Source organism: Sciurus carolinensis, chromosome 8 (assembly GCF_902686445.1).
Source record: "Sciurus carolinensis chromosome 8, mSciCar1.2, whole genome shotgun sequence".
NCBI lineage: Eukaryota > Metazoa > Chordata > Mammalia > Rodentia > Sciuridae > Sciurus > Sciurus carolinensis.
In genome coordinates this window covers 96,728,226-96,736,965 of record NC_062220.1, presented here as the reverse complement: position 1 = coordinate 96,736,965, position 8,740 = coordinate 96,728,226, and positions in this window count along the sequence as shown.

Sequence of the window (8,740 nt, the reverse complement as noted above, 5' to 3'; positions counted from 1 at the left end):
CTCTGAGCTCTCCAGGCTACTGGCTTCTCCTCCTCTGCAGAGGGCCTGCCCTCAGCAGCCACAGGGGGCGCTAGAGAACTGGGCTGAGACAGGCAGGGGCTCCTCCCAGTACCATCCCTTGTGGGTAAACAGCTGGGTTGTCTTCTCAGGCAGCTCCTCAGTTACTTCTCCCTGCCTCTGACTCAGTCAGGAGGATCAGCTATAAGGCACTGTTGGAGGGATCACTTCCGTTTTGAGCAGGATTTGAGTTTTGAGAGGTTTTCTTCTCCTCTTATCATCTGGTTCTTTTCCTTCTAAGTCCCAGGGAAGAAGGCATGCTGTGGACTCTAGCCCTACTTCTAGCCATCCTGCCTCCTGGTAAATATATGACACAGATGCTCATGGGATGTTGTTTTTCCCCAAAAGAGGCCATAGTAAAGAATTTACATTCCCCTTTCTCATTAATTTTTATTGTTTTTACCATTCCAGGCAGTCAAAAATCTTCCAGTCTGGAAGGGAGAATGATGTCAATCACCAGACCAACTGGGTCCACCGGAGTAATCACTTGTGATTTTGTTGATGAAAGAAACTACATTCACTGGTACCAAAACAAAGAGAGGAAGGCTCCACAACACCTTCTCTACTATGACTTTTTCAGTTCCAATACTGTGGTGGACTCAGGACTCAACCCAGCGAAATATCATGCATATGAAGGTGCAGACAGGAGATATAAATTGGCAGTGCGAAATCTGGAAGAAAGTGATTCTGCTGAGTATTACTGTGCTTCCTGGAGTGTTAGTCACAGTGATTCAAATCTGCTCTGTACTGTACTGAAAATTTTACTTGTGGCTGCACCTGGTACACAAGGAAGACCAGCCCCATCTCACTTCCTGCCCCTGACCTTACTGTATGCTGAACAAAAGCAAACTTGAAGTCTAACCTCAAAACTTATATGCTACTCCCCTCTCACTAGTTTTATCCTGATAAAAACCATATCCATAGGACATTCCTCAAGACTGAACTACCACTACTAGTATTGACCAAGTGGCCTGGCTGACCACATCATTTCTTTCAGCTCTTTCCAGGGCTGCTGAAGACCCATTCAATTTGCTGTCTAGGACAGACAAGGTCACCTAGGGTTGATAGATTATGGGAGACATTTTGGAGACCATTATGATTTAGGTTTAGGAGACCATTATATTTTTATTGAATCACTTATCCAACCATAGTCCAGAGATAATGGCTGGGAATGATGCTTATTATTCTTTACTCAAGGTTATGAGAAATAATGGAATGATAAATTCGGGTTTCATGAATACCTCATACTGATAGTCATATTTATTATCTTTTGAACAAACTGATATTTCCCTCCCCATAACCAACTATGGGATTATTGGTATGAATGATAATGTAGGAAAAAAGCAATTTTTGTAGCTATGCCAAACATCTTATCTATTTACACATATGAAAAAACATAACTTCAAGAAATTCAAATATGTAAGTTAATCATTTGTTAATGATTCATGAACCAGGTGACATCCAATCTGCAAACAGGTGGGAGCTCCACTGATCATGACCTCTGTTGGTGACTGGAAACCTGAACAGTAACAAGGAGACAGAATTGTGCAAAGAGCAGATTGGTAACATCAAGTTACATTCCCAGTATGGGACAAAACAGAGGGACTTCCTTATCATGCTGCCTCAGGTTGACTGGGCCCTGGGTGACTGGCGGCTGTTTGTTTCTTTGATATTGTTTGCAAATTGGCTTGCTTAAGTCTATGGCTATTATATCTTTCCTGATTTCATGGAAGACCTGGGATCAAACAAGTAAACAGTTTTGGTTTAGTTTGGTGGCATCACAACTTTAGCTTGAGTGACTCCATTTTGGGTTATTGGATTGGGCTCCTAGAATGAGAACTCTGTCTCAATGACCTTCTGTAAGTATTACTGGATTGGAATGCCGCCCACAGTCAGACCTACTCTCTTTCAAATGAATAAAACTATTTTTTCTTCTGTTTAAGATGTACATATGTATATATGTACATATACAAACACAAATGTTTAAGATATATATATATATATGTTTATATACATAACACACATACACACACACAGACATACATATACACTTCTAAGAATCCCTTCAACTCCAAAGAACAGGTTTTGGGATGAATATTTTTCTCCTATACAATTGTTATTATAGATCCTGCTTTTTTTCTTATGCAATTGTGATTATAGATCCTGCTTCACTGTAAATTGTGGTTTTGGTTTCCAGATATGGGTATTATGGTACAAGCTTGGATATATACTCTGTTGAATCATAGTATACTTTTTCACTTTGGAGACTTTCTTTTTTATTTGCTTTTTCTTCCTTTCTTCCTTCCTATTTTTTTTTTTTTTGATAAGCGTATTTTCAGTATAGTAACTGCTATTAATAAGTATAAAAATCTCTGTTTGGGGAGAGTAGGTTTCAATTTCTGACCATTCTATCTAATTGCTAACTATGTTGTTAAATCTTCTGTGACTTTCTCACTCAGTGGCATGTTTATGAATTTCTCCATGTAATTTGAGAATTAATGCTTCATATTATTTTATTCTACATTGTTAGATTCTTGATTTCCATTTGGTTCTATTTTATATAATATTTGAATCATCTATCTCTATTCCCATGCTTGAACCTGACTTTTTATCATAATACATTAAGCATAATTTCTATTTTATGAATTCCTCCAAATGCTTTATTTTTCACAATACTTATTTTATTCTCACATTTGTCTTTTAAAAGTAATGAAATGTCTCAAACATACAGAAAGAGAATAAACTAATACACATTGAGGTACTCATCATTCAGTTTTGCTTATTCTTAACATTTTGCCACATTTGCCTCAGATATTGTATATTTTAGGGAGTAAAATATTACAGAAGTAGTTGAAAGTCAGGGTATATGTTCTCAGTCTGTTCCTTTCTCTTCTTTACCCAGCGGTAACTACTATACCAGAATTTGGTGTCTTGCAGCTTATGTAACAAATAAGTATGCGTCATTACTTAAAAATTTTACGAAATAGGATTTATATATGTATAGCCTTTAAATTTTTTCTCTGAAAAATGCTTTTGAATATTTACTAATGTGAATATGTAAGACCTTAACTTACTTATATTAATGAGTATATGGTATACCCAATGTAAAAATATCATAAATTTTTCATTCAAAATTTCTTTTTTAATAATAAATTCTGGCACTTCAAAAGATCCTGGCACTTGAAAGTGTCATACCACCTCCTTCCCTGTTTTTCTCTCCTATCTCACCTTTTGCCTGTGTGACACCCTTATTCTCTAAGGCTGCCCCATGTGTCAAGTCATGTGCCTATGGTCATGTCTGGAGACCCAACACACAGATGATGGCTCATCCAGGCCAATTGAGATGCCTTCCCTTAATCTCCACTATGGAAAAATCAACAGTGTTGGATGAAATGATGGGCCCTGGGATCCTTGTGTTGAACAGGAGGCCAAGGGACTATTATGAGCCCCAATTGGTGGAGCACCCTCTTTGGTGGGTAGACATCTTCATCAGAACCATAGAAGGTAGGGACAGAAGAGTTCCCCAGGGAAGGAAGATGCTGGTTTAAAAATTGTATGGAGATTTTAAAAATCAAGACAAAATTAATTGATGTCCTCTATATAATCCACAAACAATATTGTGTGTGCTTGTGCATGTGTATTTTATTTTTACACATACACACACACATACACACAAACATACATATTCTTTTTGCCCTTCAATAGATTTTTATAGTTATGTCCATATGGAGGCTGTATATAATCTTTTAATATTATTTCCATTTTATTCTTGCTCTCATTGTGGTAAATGAAATATTTGACCTTTGTGTTTTCTAAATGTCTATTTTTGATATAAAAGAAAGTTATTAGTGCTTATGTAAATTACCATTATCTTTATATCTCTAATGTTTTTGATGGAGCCTCAGATTTTCTAATTACCATTTTAAGATGATATATTTTGTTTCTTTCCAGTACTTATATCTATTATATTATCTTGTTCACTTGCAAACTATTAAATTATGATGAGGAGGATGGGTATTTTATTTCTCACTTTAAAGGGATTACCACTACATCCCTAAGATGATGGTATCTGAGACACAAAGCATCATGTATAAGCTTCATATATTACATTTTAGAAAATAATATACCAAAGTTTTGAACTTTACCTTTAAAACACATTTCCTACAAATTTACTAAAAGATAAGTATTGTTTTGAAACAAGTATCCATAAGCCTTTTGAAAACCACCAAATCTTTGGAGGGAGGGAGGACTTTTGGGAAGATAGTGCTCCATGTAGATGGGCAAATAATGAAAACTAACCTCAGAAAAATCCCTTAAGGCAGGAAGAATAAGTCAGAGAATTCAATTTCTTCAGGCACATAGAATAAAGCAAGAAGAGGTAAAATAGAGGTAGGCCACATGTTTCCCCTGTTTTCCCCTGGGGAAAGGGGCTTGGAAAGGGCTTGTTTGTAATGTCCAGATTGGCCCAGAGTCAATGAAACAAACTCAGGCTTCACTCACACAAAATCTTACAACCAGTTCACGAGGATTGAAAAGAACTCAATAACCTGACACTTCCAAAAGATAAAGAGTAGAGATAGGTAAGATCTATGGGACACCATTAAAATGTGTCCCTAAGCTGGCCTTCCCAACACTGTCTTCTCCATTTCTGAAGTCCCAGAACTGGCAAAGGGTGATCTGATTCTATCTCTAGGTCCTCACAGTCCCTTGGTTCAAGTTAGGTTTCTTCTTCACACACACACACACACACACACACACACACACACACACACTTCTGTCAAATTGTCATCTCTGTAATTTTTATTCCATCTGGTCCTAAGAGATTATAACCTGTCCTGTTTTGAGATGACACAATAAAACTCCACATTTCTTGAGTGTTTTGCAATGCTTCTAGGGATGCTCTACATGCTTTGGTCATGGGATTCCATTTACTCCATGCAACACCCTGAGGATTCTTTTCACTGAGAAGAAAAGTAGGCAAACTAATTTTCTCAAGAGCACACAGGTCTTCTGCTATTTCAGAGCAGTGAAAATGTTGATCTAGACCTCTGGGTGACATGCTCTAGTGATAACTCAGATGAGGGGTGTGAGATTTTTACAGGGATTGCTTTTCTATGCTAATCACTTCCTCCTTGTAATCAGTGTGCTGTTGACTTTATTAGTATAGACTGTCTAAAGGACGGGGTTTGGGGTCAGTCAAATCTGACTTCTAATCCCAACCCTCATGCTATCGAGGTTTACTTACAATGACAACATCACTTTCCACTTTTCTAAAAAGAGGATAATACTATTTATGTCAGTAGGTAATTTTCAAGATCTAATAAAACAAAGCCCGCAAGCAATCATGGTGTTGCCTGAGCCCCTGCACAACCATTCAGGTACTAATGTGCAGGAGACAGTCCACCAGTGCTTTCCATTATTGATTCTATCATTCCAGCAGCAGTCTCTAAGCGTTTCTGAGACCCCCTAACTATTCACTCCCTCCCTTCATCTTCTGATCAGATCTGTCTCTCTACTGTCTGGGCTCTTCTTTGCCTCTCCTGTTTCTCTCACCAATTGCCTACTTACACCAGGGAAGCTACAGCTCAGACCCTAACCGGGGTCTGTACCAATCATCAAGATGTGGCTCATGTCAATAGTTTGAGATTAGTGATCAACACGAGTTCCTCTTCTCTTGGTCAGGATGCAGAGCCATGCCAGGCTGCCTGTCCTCTGGGCTTCCCATTCCACCTAAGTCCCCCACCTTCTTGCAGGGTGGAGTCTTCAAAGTCTGTCCTGCCTCACTGCTCAATTCCTTGCAGCTGGCCAGTCCCTCATCATGCTGGAGTAACCACCATGGTCCTGGGACACAAGGGAAGCTTGATCTTTCTGCAGCGCTTGGTCCACATCAGGGTCTGCAACATCCACTGGTACAGGCAGCAGGAGGACCAGGTTTCCCAGAGGCTTTTCTGACTGACCATGTTCAGGAAGGATGTGCAGTCCTCCAAATGGATTAAAATCATAGCCCTGAATACCAACAATGTCAGCAGTTTTTACCTGTCAGTGTTGGAGGTGAATAAGGGTGATGAGGGTATGTATTATTGAGGGGCCTGGGACAAGCACTCCCCTGTGAGCCAACTCACCCTGTACAAAAATCTCTCTCATTTTAAAATTTTGTGATAGCAGGGATTGAACTCAGCAGTTCTTAACCACTGAACTACATTGCCAGCCTTTTTATTTTTTACTTCAAGACAGGATTTCACCAAAATACCTAGGACCTTCCTAAGTTGCTGAGACTGGCTTTAAACTTGCTAGCCTCCAGCTTCAGCCTCCCAAGTCAATGGGAATTATAGGTGTGCACCACCACACCTGGCCAAAAATATCTCTTGCCCCCCAGTCCTGCCTGGCCTTGGACATGTTCATTGACTCTTGGTCCTTTGGGTTTGCCTGTTGTATGAGAGAAAAACTCCATTCCCTGTGTTTCCATCTCTTGGACTTTTCCAGATGCCCCTCAGTGCTCCCAACCACAGATAAGAGTATAAAGCTAAAGAGAGGTCAGACCTCAGACTGTCACAGACTCCATGAGCAACCCAGTAAAAGAGCCTCCTGTTCAGCATTTCTGAAATATTTAGAGGATGAGCAGTGACAATCCATACAGGAGCCACTGTGTCCATGTGGTTATGGAATACTACCACAGTCCATGTTGAAATGGGTTTTAGGTCTAAATTAAAGTCCTTGAAGACCCCATGAGGAAAAAGTGAAGTAATTCATTAATAAATTTACGTTGATTGAATTCTGAAAAAAATTATATTTTGGATATCTTGGACTAAATAGCAATCATGTTAATTTTTTCTGTTTCTTTTTAGTTTTTAATGTAGCAATTAGAAAACATTGAATTTGTGGCTCAAATGGGTTATTCGCATTTGTTTCTAAAAAGTGATGGGAAGTTTAAGAATCTGACCAACTTCACTGAAGAATGCACAAATATTTTGCAAAAGATTTCAAAGGTAAAAGACTGGAGATTTTCTGCACAATGGTTGAAAAGCTAAATTGAGAAGACTAGTCTGGTGCTCAGCTTCCCATTTCTTGCCCCAGGGATTAATCTCATATGGCAGTAGAGTGAACGATTGGAGGGAAAAGCATTGCCCATGCTCAGCGCCCAAATCCACTGGAGGGGTGGCACAGGAACTGACATTAGGAGATAATCCTCAGGGCAGGGATAAACCCAGGAGCCAATGAGAACTTTACTTTCTACTTCTCCTTGAGCATCACCCAGTGTGGGATGTGGATGCACCCAACTTCTCTGGATTCTTGTTCTCTTATCTCACAAATGAAAGTATTAAACCAAATAACTGACGAGTTCTGACTATGATTCCTGCAATAAATCAATGTTATTCAAATAATATTGTGCTACCAACCCTCCAGCACTACCCAGGAAGCCCCTCCTGTCACAATGCATACATGTATCAAAACATCACATTTCATACATTGAATGTGCACAATTTTTATTTGTCAATTATACCTCAATAAAGCCAAGAAGGAACTTTATAATTTTAATAAGACACTAGTTGTTTGTTTAGAAACACTTTTACTCAACAAAGTGTTATAAAAATATAAACTAAGATTAAAGTAAAATTTTATCTACATTCTACTCATCAGTATATATCAATGGCTTTCTTCTTTTGGGTTTCCCAGACTTGGCCATTTCCCTAATAATTGTCATCATGTGCACATCCAATTTATTCTTCAGGGCTGGAAGGTGAAGTCCAATTAGGTTCATTCTCAGATTCTAGGATGGCCAGAAGTCTACCACCCCAAGTCAGACACAGCAGGCAGGAGATTCAGGATTCAGATCACAAAGTCCCACCTACAGCAGCAGCAGCTGGGTCTCTATTCAGAGTCTGGTGAGTCTGGACTTGCTCTCACCACCATCTGATGGGTCACCCCAGTCTGGCTGAGATCTGGTTCACCAGAGGGTTTTCCTCTGGAGGAGGCTGCTGGATGACACTAGATGGCAGGGTGTACTACTCTTTCACACAACCTCTTATTTCTTTTTTCCCGAAGTCAAGAAAATCATGATTTGAAATTCTCCACATCCCTAGGGAGGGCTGAGAGAACACACTTTTGTTTTCTTTCTCTCCATTTTTTTTTTCACAAAGCTGAGAACTCACAGCCTTGTGCGGACTAGGCAAGTGCTCTGCCAACTGAGCTTAATCTCCAGTGCCAAGTCTTTCCCCTCTTGACTGTGTCCTGCCCCAAGAGTTTTCCCTTAATATTTGTTTAAACTTGTAATTTAGATGAATATAGCCTGTCAGTGTCATTGTAAGAGGATCACAGATGCAGTATACTAGGAAGAGAAGTACACCAAAGGAGAACAAATGTCATCAAAAAGAGGAAGTGGCTGCAGGTTTAAGGGTGATTTTATTAAAATTTATTTTTTCGATTATGAACAATTTTCAAGGTTTTAATGAGTAGTAGTTGATTAAGAGTCATACTAACAATGGAGAGACAAAATTTTGAATGCTGACAACACAAAATCAAATTTACTTTTATAAAATAGTGGTTATGAATTTTCCCCCTAAAATAATACCATCTTATTATTGAAAAGCTGGGAAAAATTTTTTTTTTTTTAAAAAGCAAGCAATTTGGGCATTTTCCCACTATCACATTGCTCATGGTCTCCACAGTGGCTCTTTCTACCTGT